The 22,230-nt window shown below is 43.0% G+C and overlaps 1 protein-coding gene and 1 long non-coding RNA gene across 2 annotated transcripts in view; one reads left to right on the top strand and one right to left on the bottom strand.

The window, feature by feature from the left end:
* The window catches only part of LOC137653742 (uncharacterized), a 132,825-nt gene that overhangs the window by 4,159 nt on the left and 106,436 nt on the right, over window positions 1-22,230 (top strand). The window lies entirely within an intron of this gene.
* Window positions 5,679-22,230, bottom strand: part of LOC137653744 (uncharacterized) — a 29,951-nt gene continuing 13,399 nt past the window's right edge. The window contains exons 2-3 of the long non-coding RNA XR_011046540.1: window positions 12,337-12,433; window positions 5,679-7,428 (exon numbers count right to left, since the gene is read on the bottom strand). This is a non-coding gene — a long non-coding RNA (uncharacterized lncRNA). The remainder of the gene's footprint in view (window positions 7,429-12,336; window positions 12,434-22,230) is intronic.

Raw genomic sequence — 22,230 nt, 5'->3', positions numbered from 1 at the left:
CAGCTTCTCAGGTGTTCACCAGAGTCTTCACCATCATCTCCTCATGGGCTCACAGGATCGGCATCCGTCTCCTTCATTATCTGGACGACTGGCTGATCCTGGCAGACTCGGAGGCAACCCTTCTTCGCCACCGAGACAGACTCCTCGAAGTTTGCCAGGATCTGGGGATCGTGGTAAATCTTGAGAAGTCCTCTCTGCCGCCTCTCAGAAACTGGTATATCTAGGCATGGTCATAGACACCAATCTCCACAAAGCCTTCCCATCAGACGAAAGGATAGCAAGGCTGAGGAAGGTTGCGAAACCTTTCCTCAATCGAGAGGAACTTCCAGCCCAATCGTGGCTTCGTCTCCTCGGTCACCTCTCCTCCCTGACCCGTCTCGTTCCCAACAGCCGCCTCAGAATGAGATCCCTCCAGTGGCGACTCAAGTCTCGGTGGAGTCAAGGACTCGACTCCCCGGGCATCCCGATCCCCATGGGATCTGCGGAACGAGCGGACCTTAGTTGGTGGGTGGCAGACGAGAACCTACAAAAGGGAGTGGATCTTCTCATCCCTTCCCCGGATTTGATGCTGTTTTCGGACGCATCAAACAAAGGGTGGGGGGCCCACGTTCTGAACCACAGGACCTCAGGCCTGTGGTTAGAATCAGAAAAGTACCTTCACATAAACCTGCTAGAAATGAAGGCCGTATTCCTGGCTCTTCAGAAGTTCCACCAAGTCCTGGCGGGCCACTCGGTGGTGGTGATGAGCGACAACACCATGGTCGTGGCTTATATCAACAAGCAGGGAGGTACTTTTCGGAACAGCTATCCCATCTTGCAGTAGAGATCCTGAGATGGTCCGAAGTCCACTCGATCTCACTGGCGGCTCGCTTCATTCCAGGCAAAAGGAATGTGCTCGCCGACAGTCTGAGCAGAGCGACGCAGATAGTGAGTACCGAGTGGTCTTTGGATCCTCAAATAGCCAACAAAGTCCTGACTTTGTGGGGTTCCCCGACAGTGGATCTGTTCGCTACGGCGCTGAACACCAAGCTCCCGCTGTACTGCTCCCCAGTCCCGGACCCCAAGGCTCTCTGGCAGGATGCCTTCCAACAACGGTGGGACAACGTCGATGTGTACACCTTTCCCCCGTTCTGTCTGATGAGGAGGGTACTCAACAAGACCAGAACATCGGTCAATCTTTCGATGACCTTGATAGCTCCGCTATGGCATCACGCAGAATGGTTCCCGGACCTTCTGCAGCTCCTCACGGAGATCCCGAGGGAGCTCCCTCCACGTCGCGAGCTACTCAAACAACCACACTCCAACATCTACCACAAAGTCGTAGCTTCGCTTCGGCTTCACGCCTGGAGACTATCCAGCATCTCCTCACAGAGAGAGGATTTTCGCAACAAGTTGCGGAAAGGATGTCTGGCCACCTGCGCAGGTCTTCCGCAGGAGTCTACCAGGCGAAGTGGCGAGTTTTCTGTGGTTGGTGCCGTGGAAGGGGTATCTCTCCCCCCGATGCCACTTTACCAGCAATAGCGGAGTTCCTCGTTTATCTGCGGGAAGAAATGCGCCTTTCAGTCTCGGCAGTGAAAGGCTATCGCTCAGCCTTAAGTCTTGCCTTCAGGCTCAAAGGAATGGACATTTCCTCCTCGCTGGAACTGTCTCTTCTCATACGGAGTTACGAACTTACCTGCCCTCAGTCGGAAGTGAGACCTCCTCCTTGGAACGTGGTTCGAGTTCTCAGGTCTCTTAAGAGGCCTCCCTACAAACCATTACGCCAGGCTTCTGATCGCCACCTTACCTGGAAGACGGTGTTCCTGCTAGCTTTGGCCTCGGCCAAGCGAGTCAGTGAACTTCATGGTCTCTCGTACGACGTCGCCCATTCAAGGGGATGGGGGGAGGTAACGTTCAGCTTCGTCCCTAAGTTTGTTGCTAAGACTCAGAACCCGGGAGTGCCAGACCCAAGGTTCGACTCCTTCCAGGTTTCGAGTCTCTGTTCTGTAACAGATGACCCAGACCATCTCCTACTGTGCCCAGTCAGGAGTCTGAGGTTGTATCTTAAAAGAACAGCTGCAGTCCGCCCCCAGGTGCGAGCTTTGTTCGTGAGCACCGGGGAAACGAAGAGGAGGGTCACCAGGAATACCATCTCAGCTTGGATTCGTAAGGTAATCCACCTGGCCTTGAATCCTGACCCTCCTCCGTCACGTCGCCCTAGGGCGCATGACGTCAGGGGCGTGGCTACGTCCCTGGCCTTCAAGAAGAACTTTTCGGTGACGCAGGTCCTGCAAGCTGGGGTGTGGAAGCGTCAGACCACCTTCACCTGCAAGACGTGACACACAGGAGGCTCGATACGTTCTCTATCGGCCCTGTGGTGGCTGCACAACAGCTGGTCTAACCTCAGGCTCCTTATTGGACAAGTAGCAGAAGGTTGAGGGCATTGTTACCCGGTTTTAGTCTGTGTGAATAAAAAGATCTGTCTGGCCCTTTTTATTTTCTTCATCCTCTCCTCCCTTGGAGAAAAACAGCATCCTGGGTCCTTTGCACAGCTGACCTCAAACCTCTGCAGGTAAGCCAAGCTCCCTTGTGTTCCTAGTATTAAGTTGTAATACTGTCATGTCCCCATACCCTGACGAGGTGGTGTTGGGAGAGTCCTAGCCTAGATTTCCATCGGAAGAACTCCAAGTCAACTTCCTAGGAGGAGTCACTGCTCACCTCCACACACAACTCACGTAGGCCGCAGCAGTCTCACAACTGCCTGCGAGGAGCAGGGGCCCCTCGACCCTTGAGTTCTTTTGATAAACTCGGGTTCGGGGCCCCCGGGCAAGCCAAAGCCAGTATGGCAGGGGACTTACCTTCCTTCCTAAGGGTTAAGTCACCCCATGTAAATAGCGTGGTTTATATTTCAGTTACGGAACAAATGACAAATTCGTAGATAATTTGTATTTTTCCTAACTATACAAACCTTAGCTATTTACAGTTATGTGCCCGCCAGCCCTGTCCCCCAAGATAAGTCCTAACTCTAAGTAAAGTGAGCTATTCACCGATGTGTGTGAGGGGGGAGGGGTAGCTAGCTACCCCTCCCTACCCCCCGCTAACTAGCGGTGGGGTAGGAAACCCTCGTTAAAACTTTATGGCTCGTCATTCAGCTACGCCGAAGTAATTACCCTATGTAAATAGCTAAGGTTTGTACAGTTAGGAAAAATACAAATTATCTACGAATTTGTCATGTTAGTTAGGATCGTGATTTCAAAACTCAAAATGAATTATTACAAGTCATAGTTTAGACTATAGTCAATGCTACTTATATAATTCTAGTCTCACAGCTGTCTTCAGTTTGAGGAAAAATAAATTAATAAATAAGCGAAATGGCGAGTTATCTTCGCTATAAAAATGCAATTAATTCTACCTTACTATTATTTTACTTTTACTTTATGAACGGAAGACTATAATCAGGTCAGACATATTCAGCCACACGTGTTATGTGCAGATTCTACAGAAAGACAGTAATAATGCATCTTAAAGTATTACCATAATAATAATAATTATTATTATTGTGATGATGATGATGATAGGATGGCTCTTGAGTCTATGCCTGTGCTATTGTCTTTATAACTCTGCGTCGTCTTCTCTGTTTGTGCAGCACCGGGGTCTCTCCCTTCCTAAGGTGGGTTTTCAATTTTTCTTATTCATTTTATCGTTAAGCCATCTATAAACAGTTGTTTCATTGATGTTGAGAAAATTTTTTATATCTATTTCTATAGAGAATCTAATGAAATAAGCTTAGTTACAGTTATCCGGTAGCTGTTGGGTAGCTCTAGCCATATTTGACAGATGATTTGCTTGTGAGAGTGCCACTGTGAGAATGCCAGTTGATGTCCGGTTAGACCCTGGCCACAGTTACATCTCCGACACGTTCGTTACATTAAATACATTTTTTTTTCATTTTTATCAATGTTATTGGGTTACTTGCTCCATCCATAATCATCTAGCTGATATATTGATGAAAAATATAGCAGATTCTCTATAAAATCATGCTTAATGAATTGTATCTGTTATTGAGCAAAGTTTCAAAATGCTTCGTCCTGGGAACCTAGTTTCGTTAGAAATGAGAAGAATAGGAGAGTAGCCAGTTAGTGATTAACGAACGAAAATCACTAAATTCAGGTATCATCAGTTTTGCTTAACACTGTACCTACCTTGTGATATATGGATTTGATTATGAACTGCAGGTAAGCAGGTTGGGTTTATAATCTGTTTTAGTTCCATGTGGGCTTTTAACCCTTTTACCCCAAAGCTATTTGGAACTTTCCAACCCTTAACCCCCAGGCGTTTTTTTTTTCAAGCACATTTTGCAAAATATTTGTTTTCAAATGGCTCCAACAGCCTTAATTTTTGTCATAGAGAGGTCAGGGTGGTCTCATTATTTTGGAAAATGCCTGAAGTTTCTCATAACGTTATCAAAAATGTGCAAAGAAATTGTAAATAGCAGTTTTTTTGCAAGGACGTACCTGTACGTCCATGGGGGTAAAGAGATGAGTTTTGTGAAACGTACCAGTACGTCCATTGGGGGGTAAAACGGTTATAGGCATTCTTCCAACCCTCCGCTGCACTTAGATTGTCGTTCTGCTTGATCTCCATTATCACTTCCTTACTTTCATCTTGCTTACCAATCTATTCTAATTTTTACCTCGGTGTAACTACAGGGGTTTCCCTTAGATGCTCTGGTGCTGAATGCCTTGCAGGCCCAGCACTGGGCTATCTAGCCCAAAACCATGGTATTCTTTTGACAAGATTAGGAATTTTAGGTGTGAAAGAAGGTTCTCTTATTAAGCATCGACTTAAAATCAAGATCTATAATGTTCTTCATCACCCAAATAACATTATAAAAAGCTTCATAAATGGCAGTTCTCAATAGGCAACCTTTTTGGTATAACCATATGCCAATGTTACCATAATAGTAGTAAAAGCCTTGCTGGGAGGGTATTCTCAAATGATGCCTGATTTCAATGGAAGTGTCATTGCTGTAGTGGAAAGGGCTCAATATGTTACAGTGTGTTAAAAATATTTTTTTTAATCAATCTTTGTAGTAGCATCCACAACAAAATCTATAACATACAAAAATTAGTTCACCATTTTTCTTGTATTAATCTGTTGATTACTTATATTATTTCCACTTATGATTATTTTTAGCATTATTTAAGAAAATTTGTGCTATGCATAAGATGGTAAATATTTTGGGGTAGTTACAATACAGCCCAACAAGTTTCTCATTATTACTTTCTGGTGATATTCTAAAACTTGTGTATCATACATAATACATGAACAGTCCTCGTTAGTTTTTCACCATATTTCATTTCTTTCCTCACTGCAAATCATATCAGTGAGTTTTGATTGAATTTTTTTTTTCACAATACTCACTACACATGAAAAGAATGTAGAAAGGAGTGGGCAATCAACATTGTTAACCTTATGAAAATGGCTGGAGACTGACAACTTTAGGTGGTTCTTTTTATTGATTTTCCTTTTTGTTTTTCCCATGAACACAAACTATATAATATGGTAGTATTAATTGCAGGCATATTAATTTTAGTAATATAGATGTGATAGCACATATAATTGCGAGATATACCCATTATGTTCAAAATTTGTTGAGTAAACAGCATTGGAAAATATCCTTGTAATTGGCACCCTCCTTGTCTAGCCCACGTAAACAGTGAGGCAGTATTGCCAATGAAATCTGTCAAGTCAGTAGATGGATCAAAGATCTGTTGATTCAACTTTCAGTTCACTCCAACCATTGCTAAAGTTGAGTTGGATAACTTGGTAAGACTAGACCAGTGAACAAAGTACAAGGTGAAATTTTTCTTACATTTCACCCTTTTGGCTATTGGTGGTTGTGTATGGCATGGCTTTTATTGGCCATACATCATACATATACCAAGGAAATTCCCCCAATTTTGGGGGGTAGCCGACATCAAACAAATGAAACAGAAAAGGGGACCTCTTTTCTCTACGTTCCTCCCAGCCTGACAAGGGACTCAACCAAGTTCGGCTGGTACTGCTAGGGGTGCCAAAGCCCACCCTCCCCCGTTATCCCCGTTATGTACTCGAGTGATATATTTTTCCTTTAGAAGATTGGTCTTTGTGTGGATTATAAAATTCTAACTTTGCACAATTCTCATCTTATGATTTAATGCTGCAGCATATTTCTTCCACATCATGCTTTTTTTTTCCTGTATCTAATATTCTTTGCCATCACCGTATCCATATGTGGGCTGTCTGGAATTTTAAAATATACCTGAAAAAATATTCAACCTTATTCCTTTTGGTTCAAAGAAATCTGCCAGTAAAACCATATTACCAACCTTGCAAAATGTGGCCAAGAATAGCGGGAGCTCCTGTTTAAAAAAAAAAAAAGGGTTCATTGTTTACAGTAAATTAATATCAGGTCACAAAACCAATAGGATAAAAATTACTGAAAAATATATTCCACTGTTAATAGACAATGTTACTGCTGCGTGTGGGCAAATGTTAAGCGACATCACTTGGGTTATGCCTCGGCAACAGGTTTGAATTTCATGTGATCGGTATTAAAACCCTATCAACAGCTAGTCAACAGAGTTTTCCGAGTGTGCTGAGGCTTCTGTCTCATAAGTTTAACTTAAAGTTATGGTACATAAGTTTTAAACCACTGTTATGTATAACTTGAAATCTTTAATTTTCTTTAGGTTAAGATAATTTTTTGTGCCTTGATCCCATACATATATTTTTATACAATATAGGTAGTTTTAATCACATGCATATTTGTAATCTGCTCTCATAGTCAACAACAAAGCATCTTGTACGCATATTTTATGTAATACCTGTACGTTGTGAATTTAATCTATGAATGAAAACGTGTACCTGATTTTCTAAGTTTGACTAGTGGTATGTTATATCAATTTATAGTTTGCAAGTTATGGTAAATATTTGATGTGAAATAGAAGCATTATTTTTCCAATGTGATAGAACAAATCATGATTTTTGTTTTATTTTACAATATCCAAATTATTGTTATTTATGTATAGTACAAAAAAAGTACTTTTTGGTTGTTGAATTCTCTGCTAATATATCACATTTATTATTTGTTATGTTTTGAAAACTTGTAACAAAATATGGTTGCATTCTTTCAGTCAAGTTATGGTAAATTAAATCAGATTAATATGATGAATGACATTTTGTTTACTCTAATAAAAAAAATCATGTATAATTGTGTTTTTACATACCAAAAGCACAAAAGGGGAAGAACTGAATAATTCAATTTATCGTATGATGATGTTGCAAGATCATCTACTAGCTTTTTTCTCCACCTTACCAACGTTTCTGGTAGTTTTAGGTAAATTCACTGTTAACATTTATGCTCTAGACCTGTATATCACAAATGTTATTGCCAAGTTACTATAGCTGTAAAAGATAAAAAGTAATTTTAATGGAAAGTTTGATTATGTTTGTCTTTGGCACGACTGATTTATATAGAACAATGTCAATTTTCGTTTGATGTATAGTAGTGACAAATAGACATGATGGTCTTACTTAAACCGATAAGTAAACATATTTACACTTTAAAAAAAATTACTGTAATTTAATTACTAGAAATGGATAATAAAACCAATATCAGATTAAACACTACACAGAGAATAGCAATGCTGTATACGCAAGTCTATTCATGAACTCATGTCCATATCCAGTTAGCATAGAAAGCTCTAAATACAATGCTCGGCTTCAAAATACATATTTCTAGTTTTTGAAATTTGTAAAGAAAGAAACCTGATGACAAAATTGCGATATATAAAAAAAATACATTGAGACAGACTTTCAACATTATAGAAGTTAGTTTATTTTCTAGTATTGTTTATAATTTGTATAATTTCAAGTTTTGATGCACAGGTGGTGGGTTTCTGTTATCATTATTACTAGCTAAGCTACAACCCTAGTTGGAAAAGCAAGATGCTATAAACCCAAGGGCTCCAACAGGGAAAAATAGCCCAGTGAGGAAAGGAAATACATAAATAAATAAACAATATAAAAAGTGATGAAAAATTAAAATTAAATATTTTAAAAACATTAAGAAACCTTAAAACAGATATTTGATATATAACTATAAAAGGACTTATGTAAGCCTGTTCAACATAAAAACATTTGCTGCGAGTTTGAACTTTTGAAGTTCTACTGATTCAACTACCCAATTAGGAAGATCATTCCACAACTTGGTCACAGCCAGAATAAACTTCTAGAATACTGTGTAATATTGAGCCTCATGATGGAGAAGGCCTGACTATTAGAATTAACTGCATTATATTGCCAACTTTAGAACCTTTCAGCATAAGAACAAACGATTAGAATGCCTCTCGTTCTTACCTAGGGGATTTACAATGCTTCCACTACCCTTAAAACCTCTAGAAATTTGTGTTGAGTGATAGCCTTTAACTACTGATTCTGTGAGGTGCTCCTCTCACTGAAGAAAGACAGGGAAGAACACAATTGATTGAATGGTGGCTCCAATCGCTAAAGACATTTTACTTTCCCTGGTAGACAGCTACTGCCCTTGCTGATGACATCTTACATGCCCAGGTAGACAGCTGCCCCCCTTGCTCTCGAAACGAGCACACGTACTTGGGTCACTTAAAGAAGTTCTTGGTACGTATTTTACTGGAGGCTTGACGCCACCAAAGCAAGCCAGAAATGTCCCAGGGCAAGATAGGGACAAGGGATTGACCAGCCATGATTGTACTTGGGCTCACATGAAACCTATCTCCAGACATAAGAACGTAAGTTCCTGTGAATCATACTGGAAATCAATCCCGGGAAGTGTAAGGTTTTGGTAGTGCTATTTCTGTAACAAAATTATTCGGAGGAATGGTCGATGCTCCTAGACACCTGGCCTGATCAGTCGTCCTGCGTCTTGTTGGCTAATTCCTCTTCCTCTTGAAGACTGCCCATCTGAAGGCTCAGCCACAGGCGAGGACAAAGATACAGGAACAAATGAGGTAATAAAGGAAGGCAAATGCATTTATTTTTGTTCCCTTTTTTGATCTGGGAACCTGGAGAGCAGAGTAGCCAAGTGTTGCTATCAACTTTGATTGAAACCCAAGATTACGTAGGAAGACCCACTAATTCTATCCATTTGCGAAGAGCGTAAAAAAAATCCAAAACACAGACTAGCCTTGGAGTTCAGGAAGTCTCGATTTATGGCAGGGCTTCCATGTTTACGAAGACACGCTACACTGTACCAGCGTAATGCTGAAAGGAATTAAGCGACAGCGAAGTCTAGGATTTTGATCAATATCTCGACAAAAGAATTAAAAATAATAAAAAGGTCTCATCATACTTTAAAAAACTTGACAAAGATAATAAAAACATTAATTACATAATTATACAAAGTATAGAGAAAATAAAAAATGCAACTCATAGACTATAAACTAAAGACTAGATGTCAGATAAAATGGGTCAACATGGTAGAGCCAACGCACCATGCAAGGGTAAGTAACACCCACTATAGAAATTTAAACTGAAGGAAGGAGAGTAACGATGGTTTTGAAAATTAATACCACAGGGGAAGATTAAAGAACAGATAGGGAAAAGGAAACCTCTTGGTAAATTACCTGGGATCCATGGCCCTTCTATTAAGCCTGCCCAACACTTTAAAAAAAAAGACAAGAGGTAGTAGGTTGGCCAGGGCACCAGCCACCCATTTAGATACAACTGCTAGTTGTTGAGTCCTTTGACTGGCCAAACAATACTACATTAGATCTATCTCTCTGGTTATGACTCGTTTTTCCTTAGCCTACAAATACAGTACACCAAATAGTCTAGCCTATATTTTCCACACTCCTCTGTCATCATACACCTGACCACACTGAGATTACCAAACAATTCTTCTTCGCTCAAGAGGTTAACTACTGCACTGTAATTGTTCTGTGGGTACTTTCCTCTTGGTAAGGGTAGAAGAGACTTTAGCTACAGTAAGCATCTCTTCTAAGAGAAGAACACTCCAAAATCAAACCATTTTTCTCTAGTTTTGGGTAATGCCATACCCTCTGTACCATGGTCTTCCACTCTCTTGGGTAGAGTTCTCTTGATTGTGGGTACACTTAGGCACACTATTTTATCTCATTTCTCTTCCTCTTGATTTTTTAAAAGTTTTTATAGTTTATATAGGAGTTACTGTTCTAAAAAATATTCAATCTATTTGTTCATTACTTCTTTTGTAATTTAATGATCTCCTTTCCTCAAAGGGGTATTTTTCCCTGTTGGAGCCCTTGGGCTTTTAGCATCTTTATTTTCCAACTAGGGTTGTAGTTTAGCAAGTAAAAATAATAATAACAATAAGAGAAAATAAATAAAATAGTGTACCTATGTGTACCTTCAAGGAAAAGAACTCTAACCCAAGATAGTGGAAAACCATAATACAGAGGATATGGCACTACCTTAGACTAGACACCATTGATTTGAATTTGGAGTGCCCTTCTGTAACGGCTGCATACCATAGCTAAAGTCTCTCTTCTACCCATACCAAGTGGTAAGTAGCCACTGAGAAGAAGAAAGATCAAACTTGTTTCTTCTTTCTTAACAATTTCACCTAGGGCTCTACAAGCACAGAAGTCGTTGGACTGAGCAAACTTTGATGACGACACACCTACAAGGAGAGAAGCCTCAGGGGATGTTCCAACAAATATTTGGGGTCACTGTCATAGGGGAAGCAATGAGAAATTTCACTGGCACTGGTCGCTAAGACAAGGGCTGGTGTTACTGCCACAGGGATAACAGGGGCCATAGTGCAACATGCACAGGGGTAGCAGACACAAAGAGGTGACGGATACAGGGGTAACAGACACAGAGGGATGGCTACCAGAGCCCTCTCATTCTCTTCATTGGCTTTGGCACTGGCATTTTCACTGGAGCAGAAGCATTTTATGGCTTTGGATGTTCCATGGGAATCACTGTGATCACCACATGAATATGTAGCCTTAGCTACCTGCATTCTCAATAATGACAAGAGGGCTTACCTGCAAGACCAGACCTAAGGAAAGCAAAGATTTCCTCAGGTCAACACCTTGTCGGTGGCCTGTATAGGAAGAGCTTTCTGATTCTGGTGGAGTACATCAATTACCTCGCACGCCAATAACCTTGAAAAAACTCACAGATGTAAATCAAAGTTCTTCCTGCTCCTGAGGCATAGTCCCCAGGACCAAGCCAGGGTCATATACCCAAACACTTCAGCAAATCGGTGAACTCAATAAGCTGAGCAATGTGCTAGCAGTTTCTTAAGTTTTATTCTGGATTCTGCAAAAAATGTTGCGAAAGATGACTTCATCCTGCTTTGTCCTCAAAGAATACACCCACCCTTAACAGAAGGCCATGATCTACACTCTTCGTATGGGGATAATTGCAAACAATTATGCCTCTACAAAAACCGAATTGGCATCCATCCTATGACCTGCAAGCGAATTCCTGCTTCATTTCATCAGTGACACAAAGCAAAAATCAACCATTAAAACACAAAAGTATTAGAAAAGGCTTAAAAAAGGGTAATACACACCAGTACTTATGTATGCAATGTGGGAAAAAATAAAAGTGAAGATTCTTTGACAGGAGAGTGAGTAATGCTACTTACCCATTCTCACCACCTTGAGTTAACTTCCTCGTATACTATTTCAATGACCATTCAAGGTCTACTGAAGACATAAACTATTCTAAAAGACAAAAGGTTTGTATGCATGTAGGAACTGAAGTCATTATTTAGCACACCAGCAACACATTGGTTACCCTTTTACCCCCAGGCTCTTTGGAAATTTCCAACCCTTAACCCCCAAGGGGTTATTTTTCCCCCAGCACATTTTGCAGTATATATTTTTAAATTGCTCTAACAGCCTTAATTTTTGTCATAGAGAGGTCAGGTTGGTCTCATTCTCTTGGAAAATGCCTGAATTTTTTCAAAAAAATTATCAAAAATATGAAAAAAAAAATTTATAGCATTTTTTTTGCAAGGACGTACCGGTACGTCCATGGGGGTAAAGGGATGAGTTTTGTGAAACGTACCAGTACGTCCTTTGGGGGTAAAAGGGTTAAACTGAAATGTAGCTTCTCCCACAGTGGTCTAGCAAAGAGTAAAACAAGTGCTGGTAGTTGCTACTACTGTATAAGGGATTCAACTCCAGATACTACTGAAAACATTACAGTATATGGAAAAAACAGCACTGACTGACATATTAACTAGATGATCAAAAACTTTGTTTTGGAATACTATACTGTACATCTACATCAGAATGCATTTCATAAAGGCAAACCACATACTCTATGATCTTTCCCTACCTCTGATAATGGTAATAAACCATATATGTGCAAATACTCTCCACGGTTGTTTAGAGATTCCCAACAGCATCAGTTTGTAGCCTTGTATGTCCGATGACTGTAAGAAGAAATGGAAATGTTTGCAAGGTGAAAACTTTTTGTATATTTGCATTGTAATATCAACAAATAGCATTAAAATCAAAACTAGTCAATTATACTGGCTATAGATTCCATAGCTAAAGAAAATAGTGCAATAACAAAACTATTTCATAATTGAAATGAGCTTTGAAAATAAAATCATTATTCTTGAAGAACAATAATTGTGCTGTTTGAAGAGGAACAAAACCATGCCCTATCAAAATCAGATATCACACATTTTTTAAGCAATCTGTATTTTTCCTAACTTTGTAAAGCTGAGTCCTTTAATAGGAGTATGATTTTAGGTAAGCTGGAACTCAGCCGGAAAAATTTATAAAAAAGGTGTTAGTAGTTACTGCCAGGTAACGGGGAAGCCCTGTCCCCACGCCTTGCTGGTTCACTAAGAAACCACTTTTACCTTCGCCTAGTGTTTGCAAGGAGGTGCTTGAGACAAGGAGTGTAACTTAAAGAACTCTGGTTTGTATAGTTAGGAAAAATGAAAAGGACTTAAAAATTTTAGTTTATTCCTACACTAATACAAATCCTTACCCTTTAATAGGAGACTTATCCTTAGGTGGGAGGAATTCCCTGTAACCAAACTGGCTGGTTTAAAATCCAGGGACATAATACAATCAGTCATTAGGAGGAGCAGGAGTGTCAATTCCTATCCACCTATGACCTGAAATCCCGGTGATAAGGCTAGGTTTCTATCATAAACAGCCAGCCATGGAGGAACCTTTATCCCCAATGGATATATTGTACTTTCCTCAACATAAGGCTAAAATAAAGTGATGGGTTTATCTTAATATTCCTCCTCCCTCTTTTATCTTGTTCTAAAATATAGCAGTAACTCAAGTTTGGTACTTTACCTACATCAAGGTTCAATTCAGAGACATAACAGTTTGACTAGACTCTAGAGAAGGAGAAAAAGACCATACATTACTTTCACAATCTGAATAATATTAGTACTGTACTTGACATGCAGTTTTATAAAAAGGTAACAGTAAGAAAATACGTTTAGAACTTTAGATGTATAAATAAGGGATTTTGACGAAGGAAAAATCTATTTCTGGGGAGAGACCTGTGGCGCCCGGCGAAAAGTCCTTCTTGTATACCTTTTCTGATAAAAACCTTCCAATTATACCAGAGAAAGATAAAAGCATGGAATGCTGAGGTTACAACCCTCGCGCGAGCACCTTTTGGGTGTCGTGTATAAAGCAAAGGCGCGTGAAATCCACTATTCACAGGTTGTCTTCCATTTAGTTAATTCCTTCGCCAAAGGGATGGGCCGATACAGAGGCCCTAGACACATCCCCATCGCCGCACCACCCACGCCACGACGCGAGCGCCATCTGAACAACATCCTTCTGTATTGACCATGATGGCTTGGAAAGGAAAGGGTGGGATCGTGTAAAATAAGGGGAAGGGTTTCGCCGGGCGCCACAAGTCTCTCCCCAGAAATAGATTTTTCCTTCGTCAAAATCCCTTTTCTGGGTCGAACCTGTGGCGCCGGGCGAAAATGTACCAGAGAATGCCTTCCAAGCCCAACAATAACTACTAATTTAATAAGGGGAGAGAAACAACACCATGTAAAGAAAATCATATATAATTCAGGTAAGTAGGCATAAAATATAAACTAGCCACAGGGCATAGTGAGAGTAAGGATAAACAAACATGATAACAAGGAAACCTCTGAGTATCAGAGGAAAACATGCAACAAAACTGACATGGCTAAGAATATCCCAACTTAATAACAAGGGAAAACAATAATAGTTACAATCATATTAACCTAATATGTAATACACTTAGGGCTAACGAACCACCAAGGAAGCGGCGTCGTGGTGCGAGTGGCGGGTAGGAGGGAGAAGAGAAGAGATGGATGAAAGGAAGAACAAAAGATCAATGGGGAGAGATAAGGCTCCCAGCTGCAACCGTTGGATATTTAAGAGCCTGTAAGTTCTTTAGATAGTGGCGTTTGAAGACCATAGGAGATTTCCAACCCGTGTACTTCTTAAGGTTATCAAAGTCCATATTCTGGAAATAGTTGATGGAGGTAGCTATCGATCGGATATCATGAGCATGGGGAAATGATCCCAGATTGGCTTGTTTAATGAAGTATAGGATCTGTTGCCTAATGCCACGTATGGAAATGGTACCTCCTTGTTCTCTGATAAACAAGGGGCCAGACGATTGGGTAGCAGTCCTGGCTAAAAAGGCCCTGAGAGTGGTGACCGGACATAGAGAAGTATCTTGGAGAAGAGGAATAATCTTCCAAGGGGACCACCTATTTTGGGGGTCCTCGTTCTTAGCTAGGAACGCCCTATCTGGTGAAAGAAGTACCTCACCTGAAGGGAGGAAATCCATGTTCTCTGAGTTTCGTGAGAGAGCTGCTAGTTCTGAGATTCTGGAACCCGAGGCCAAAGCTGTTAGAAATAAAGTCTTCCTAAGAAGAGTGATATAAGAGCAGGATTCGTTGTCCGTGTCGGAGGCCAGTTTGAGGACATCATTTAGAGACCAAGAGACCTTTTGAGGACGGACCGAAGGTCGAAGCCTAGCACATGCTTTTGGAATAGATGAGAAATAAGACTCCGCCAGGTTAATGTTAAACCCAACCAGGAAGACTTTCCTCAGAGCTGACTTAATGGTGGTTATAGTGCTAGCTGCTAGGCCTTTGTCAAAAATGGACCTAAAGAAGGAGATGGCTAAATTAGGAGTCATAACCGAATGGTCTGAAGTCCTTAAGAAATCCGCTAGTTTCTTAACCGCCGAATCATATTGGCGAATCGTTGAGTCCCTTTTGTCTGATTCTATAAAGAGGACATTATCTGGGTCGATGTTTGCGTCCCTACGTGCCGCAAACTTCATGAAATCCACAAAGTTAGGGTTTTGGCTATCCTTGAGGAATCTGACACAGTCCGTGTTTGGACCACCTGGGTCAGTTTGGGGAATGGGATCCGGAAGGGACGGAGTTTCAACTCGAGGAGGAGAGGAAACCAACTGCTCTTTGGCCAGTGAGGTGCCACTAAAGCTACTACCCCGTTGAAGGAGCGGAGTTTGTGCAAGACTTTCAGTAGAAGATTCACTGGAGGGAATAAGAAGATCTTCTGCCAATGGTTCCAATCCAGGGTTAATGCGTCCATGGCATAAGCCTGAGGGTCCAGGTTCGGTGTCACATAACACGGGAGTTTGTGATTGAGTCGGGTCGCGAATAGATCTACCTGGAGACCTGGAACCAGCCTGAGTATCCACCGGAAGGAGTGCATGTCCAGGGACCACTCCGATTCCAGTGGGCTCGTCCTGGATAATGCGTCTGCTATCACATTCTGGACTCCTGCTAGGTGAGTTGCTGACAGGAACCAGTCTTTGTCGGCTGCCAAGGTGAAGATAGTGACTAGGATCTGATTCAGGTTGGGTGATTTGGACCCCCCCCTGTTGAGGCAGTGGACTACGGCCGTGCTGTCTGAGACTACTCTGATGTGGGTCGACCTCGGAGGGGAGATTCTCTTCAGGGTCAAGAACACCGCCATGGCTTCGAGAACATTGATATGGAACTGTCTCATGGCGGGTGACCAAGAGCCCTGACACATCTGATGTTGGGAGTAACCCCCCCAACCACTCAGAGACGCGTCGGTATGAATTGTCACTTGTGGAGAGGGGAACTGTAGAGGAACCGACTTGGAGAGGTTCCTCCGATCGGACCATGGTTGTAGTCTCATTTTCAAGACAGAGGGGATCTTCGAGGTCTTGTCTCTTAAAGGTATTGTCGCCCTCTTTCTCCAAACTCGATTGATGTCTTTGAGTTTGGCTTTTAATAGGAGATCGGTCAGTGAGGCAAACTGGAGTAGGCCGAGGACTCGTTCTAAAGCTCTTCTGGACACCTGTTTGTGTTTGAGAAAGTTCCTGACCTTGGAAGCTATCTCCCTCACCTTCTTGGGAGGAAGGGAGAACTTGTGCTTTGAGAGGTCCCAACGGATGCCTAACCATTCGAAGAGGCTTGATGGTTGTAGGCGGGACTTCCGGAGGTTGACTTGGAAGCCCAGTTTGGCGAGAAAATGGAGTACCTTCGACGTAGCTCTTTTGCATTCCTGGTGCGACTGGGCCCAAATGAGCCAATCGTCCAGATAGGCGACGATTTGTATCCCTTGGTGTCTGAGTTGCTCGAGCACCGTCTCCCCCAGTTTCGTGAATACCCTGGAGGCAATGCTGAGACCGAAGGGCATGACTTTGAATGCGAAGGCTCTCTTGCCGAGACGGAAGCCTAGATAAGGAGAGAAGTTTCGAGCTACTGGGACATGATAATAGGCGTCGGTAAGATCGATAGAGGTGGTGACGGCCCCACGGGGAAGTAAGGTCCGTACCTGAGAGATAGTCAGCATACGGAACTTGTCGCAAAGGATGTAAGAGTTGAGCTTCGACAAGTCCAGAACTACCCTCAACGCCGACGAGTCTTTCTTCGGGACTGTAAACAGGCGGCCTTGGAACTTCAGGGATCGAACCCGCTTGATTGCTCTCTCCTTGAGTAACTCCGCAGTGTACTCTTCCAGGATGGGAGTGGGTCTCTGGAAGAAGGTCACCGGTGGAGGAGGGGATCCCTGTGACCATTTCCAACCCAAGCCCCTTGATATTATGCTGTGAGCCCATGGACTGAAGGTCCAATGATCCCGGAAGTGATAAAGTCTCCCTCCTACCGGCATCACATCATTGGGAGGGAGTGAACTTAGGGCCCCTCCCTCCACGGGAACCCCTTGCTCTGGGCCCGCCGCGTTGGCGGAACTGTCCTCTACCTCTGGAACTCCCTCTTTGGTATCCACGAAAGGAACCGGAGGGTTCGTAGGCAGGGTTGTATGCAGGTGAGGGCATCCAAGAGGGGTTGGGCTGTGTACCAGGGGGGGCAGCGAGGTAGACTACCTGCTGAGGAGGCGCCTGTTGTCGAGAAGTCGAGGCCACGGAAGGCTGTGGGGACGAGGTACCCCGGGCCGCTTTGTAAGGACTAAACCTCAGCTTCTTCTTGAAGAATGTGTGTCTCTGGGGTTCGAACCTCTTTTTGGCTGAGAGACCCCACCTTACCTCCAAATTCTGGTTTGCCCTCGCTGCGTCCTGAAGAACCTTATCCACCTCGGTCTGAGGGAAGAGGGTCTTACCCCAGCAGGAGGAAGCTATCAGTCTGTTCGGCTCATGCCTGATGGTGGCCTCCGACAGAACGAACTTCCTGCAACTAACCCGTGCTGACCAGAAGTCATGGAGATCTATTTGGTAGGATAGCAGCTGGTTCTTTGTGGCGACTCTGAACAGCGTTTCCTCTGGGTAAAGAGATGCAAGGGACTCCATGGAGGTGATGGATTGGAGGGACCTAGCAAGTCTAGTACGGGTCTCGAACTCAGTTTTGAGAAGACTCTCTATTAATCTGGGAAGCTTCTCAGAGAAAAGAGTAGAGGCACAGTCCGGGTCTAGTTTCCCCACCGTGAAGGTAGAGGCCGCAGCATCCCAGGCTGCCGAGGAACCCGGAATAAGCAAAGAGGTGGGGTCCGTCTCCTTGAGAGCCGGCATGGAAGAGCCTTCTTTGATGGCCTGTATAGTCAGCTCTGTGACTTTGTCTATGAGCGGCAAAGAGATGGAGGCCGCTGTCGTAAAAATAGTGTAGGAACCCTTGTGAGGGGTGAGCTTGGAGTTAATACACCCCCACTCTGATAGTGTTCTGGCCCAGATAGCCTGGGCCTGCTCTTTTGGAAATATGACCGTTTCCTTCGGTACCTTGTCCATACGGACCAATGCATGTTCCTTTAACCGTACAAAACCATTGAACGGGAATGCTAGGCCCGGGGGATAGAACTCCAGGTCCTCTAGAGGGCGGGTGCCCATGCCCTCCAGAGTTAGGGAGCCATCTACGAATGGAGCATGCAAAGCAAACCGCCAAGGATTGTTTTTATCGAAGGGCGGCAGCTTCGATGCGTCTGGGGCAGAAGGGGGAGGGAACTGAGTTCCGGCGCGGATCAGAGTAGCCATCATATCCTTAATCTCTGTTATTGCACCAGAGTGATGTTGAACTTGATCCCTGACCAATCCTTTGATCAGTTGGATGGGGAGGAGATCAGCCCAGGGTACCTGAAAGTCACCCGTTGGTTTTTTCTTGGATTTGGTAGACTTAGACTTCTTAGGAGTAGTGGTTTTACGAGGAGCAATATGAATATCAGGAGCTGTCGAGGGTCCGGGGACCGGTGACGTTGATACTGGCAAAGCTGAAGTCTTATAAGTTCGAAGTGGCTTCACCTTGGGTCGTACGGAGGCAGAGGGATCCCGAGGAGAAGCCTTAGAGTTTTCAAAACCTAGAAAGGAAGAGGTAGAAGAGGGAGTAGGAGAGAAAAGGGTTTCCACCAACTCGGCACCACTTACCTGCTCGTCCCTGGGTTCTACGTCTATATCCAGACCAGCCATGTCCATCGGTACGAGGGTTTCGTCCTCCACGGAAATGGTAGCCCTGACTTCTTCAATTAAAGGGGCAGCAAGGTCAGGAGAGACTGCAGCAGTAGTCGAGCCTGGGAAGAGACGGGAGGCCATATCCCCATCGAGGAGATAGGGAGAGCCAGACGGGGCATTCCTGCCAAAGCCCGACACCCACGGCCGAAGAGTAGCCCTTGCTGACCGAAGAGAGACATCATCGGCCTGTAAGATTTGCAGTGATTAGTGATGGAGGAGGGGGTTTGCCCTCCTAAATATACTGTGTATATCATATTCATGTCTATATTAGTGTCTGCCAACGAGAAATAAGGAACAAAGGGAAAACCCACTTACATCATCATTCAGCAGAACTGACGACAACTCGTAACAGAACGAGCACAAATCCGGGAACCACACTGGGTATTGGGCCTGTCCCGGTTCCTGGATAAAGGGAATGGAGCAGTGAGCATGAGACCGGCAGAGGTCATGCCCAACGGGGTCGCTGAACGAGGCAGAGCATCCTTCAGCAGTACAACGGGCCTTCTGTAAAAGAAAGGAGACATGAGTCTGGTGATGCTTGAAACTCTGATAAGGGATAAAAACCTATTATTTTAGAGTTCTGGCACTCACTGAATTACCTAAGCACCCATATTGCATTGACCAAACAACTAACTATTAACTTTAAGTTGATACTGCCCCATACCATTGTTGGCACTTTAAAATTCAATTGTCTGTATATTTGTAATGCACCCAATGTCTGTTAATGACATAAGGATAATAAGCTTAAAGTAATCCGCCGACCTCCAAGGGTCGGGGAAGCAGTGACATGCCCTTAAAATAAATACAAACACCAGCCTTAGCTAAAGGCAAGGCAAATATAAGTGTGAAGTGTATGGGCGACCTCCGGTGAAGCCGGAGCTCCGGTGAGGCCGGATCGTAATGAAATGTCCTGAATAAAGGAGCCTTAGCTAATTAGCTAAGGCAACTTTAAGTGTTAAGTGTTTGGGCGACCTCCGGTGACGCCGGAGGATAATGAGATGCCCTGAATAATTCAATTGTGGCTAATAATTCAATTGTGAAAGATAAAAAGCTAAGTCGTAGCTAAAGACTAAAGCTTAGATTATAGTAAAGCGTATTTACGATCTCCGGTGAGGCCGGAGGGAGAAGAAAGGTCCTGAATAATTATTGTGAATAACAACACAGTTGTAATAACAAAGGCTATTGTGGATATGGCCGTGGCCTGAGACCGAAGTAAGGGCCACCGGAGGGTCTTATCTAAACAATATGAAGCCCGTCCCATGTAGTAAACAATATAAATATAACAAAAGAACGAAAGTTATTGAGAATCCCTCGTGGCGGAGTATAACTCAAGGCGGAGTGGATAACGTTCATAACTACTCCCGAGCCGTAACGGGGAGAGGACGAAACACGGACCAAAATAACGCTAACAATTGAAAAGTCACGAAAAATAAATAACTCGTAAGTTATCATCCACCCAGAGGGGGAGAGGTGAGGGAGGGAGAACCCGCTGAACGCACAAAACGGAAAACGGGAAATCCGCTCCCCCACCGGAGCTAAGAAAGAAAACGAGAGAAAGGGGTAACTCGTGACTGCGAACAGAAAACGGGGACCCCAATCTCCCGCTCTCTTGGACACAAAAACAGGACTAAAAATCACAAAACACTATTATAAACGTATAAAATAAAAATGTACATCCATATAATACTACGATCGAAGAATAGCATCCGTTAAAACTTAAAATAAATAGCACTGTTCCTTTAACCGAGTCGAGTGACGAACGCCTCGGGCGGTTACTAAACAAAAACAAAGCTAAATCGCTATCTCGATCGTAGGCTGGACTTACTTGCAAAAAGTACCATGAGCATAAAATAAAAATAAAAATAATAACGGTTCTAAAGGCATAAGGCCAGGGACTTAACCAAGAACCTAAGTGACAGAGTACTAAACGGGCAGATAAAGAAGAATTCCCAAACAAGTGAACAAACAATGGCCGCCATGAACGGCCAGACGGGAATAATAAAACAGACTATACTGGATATAAAACACAAGCCCGGTACAATAAAATACTGTCAAAACAAACTATGGTACTTAACATTGGAATGTGTGAAGATGGAGCTTCGGACATGACAAAATAAATCCACGATAGATAAAAAAGACCGAGAGCACAACGAAAACATTCAACACTTTTGAATTCCAAAAAGAAGGATGTTGTTCAGATGGCGCTCGCGTCGTGGCGTGGGTGGTGCGGCGATGGGGATGTGTCTAGGGCCTCTGTATCGGCCCATCCCTTTGGCGAAGGAATTAACTAAATGGAAGACAACCTGTGAATAGTGGATTTCACGCGCCTTTGCTTTATACACGACACCCAAAAGGTGCTCGCGCGAGGGTTGTAACCTCAGCATTCCATGCTTTTATCTTTCTCTGGTATAATTGGAAGGTTTTTATCAGAAAAGGTATACAAGAAGGACTTTTCGCCCGGCGCCACAGGTTCGACCCAGAAACAATATATGTATCGTCTCAGTGCAACATACAGTACCATCATCCTCTTCCAATAGTGACATTAATGTGAAAGATGTATCTGATGGAACTCAAAAAGGATAGTGATATTAGGCTGCAGGCGAGTGCACTCCAGACATGGGAAATCTCGTTTTTTTCAGGCTCAGTCTTCTCTTCTTGTTTTGTTAAGACTGCATTGCATGACTGAAACCAGCTTCAACTATGTATGAGCTAGGGAAAGCAAGTAAAAATGGCTCAAAGATTACACAAGCCGATGATAGTTTGCAACATTGTTTTTGTTGATCCCTAATTCATGGAGACCTTTTCTTCTGAAAAAGGCACTTGCTTTGGGGTTCACAGTCATGTCAATTAATTCCTCCTCCTGGTGTAAGGCAATATCTGCATTCCTTACTGTATTTCAACATCAGAGTCAGGATCCATTTTGGCACTTACAATTCTTCTAAGTCTTCAAAGTGCACTTTAAACCTTGAATTAAATTCACCTGATGAGATATATGTATTTCTAGGCCCAAACCAAGAATGCTTTCACTTTTTATGTTGCAAGTTTGAAAAATAATGAAAATCTTTATGCGATAGTGAAGCTCTAAACAAGGTAAGCTTGCCTTTTAATCCCAGTAAAACTTTCCTGGACTGACTATTTGTAATAATTTTACATTAAAGGATCGGTTGCCTGATGCACCCTCTCCAATGCCTTCCATCATAGGCATCCTCTTCCACCAAACCTCTTCTCTCCATATCACCCTTCACCTTATCACACCATCTAATTCTCTACCTGCCTTCCTAACAGGTTCCTCCCAAGACCTCC

This window comes from Palaemon carinicauda, chromosome 14 (assembly GCF_036898095.1).
Source record: "Palaemon carinicauda isolate YSFRI2023 chromosome 14, ASM3689809v2, whole genome shotgun sequence".
Classification (NCBI taxonomy): Eukaryota; Metazoa; Arthropoda; class Malacostraca; order Decapoda; family Palaemonidae; genus Palaemon; species Palaemon carinicauda.
The sequence above is the reverse complement of the archived record's forward strand: the minus strand, read 5'-3'. Positions and strand labels throughout refer to the sequence as shown.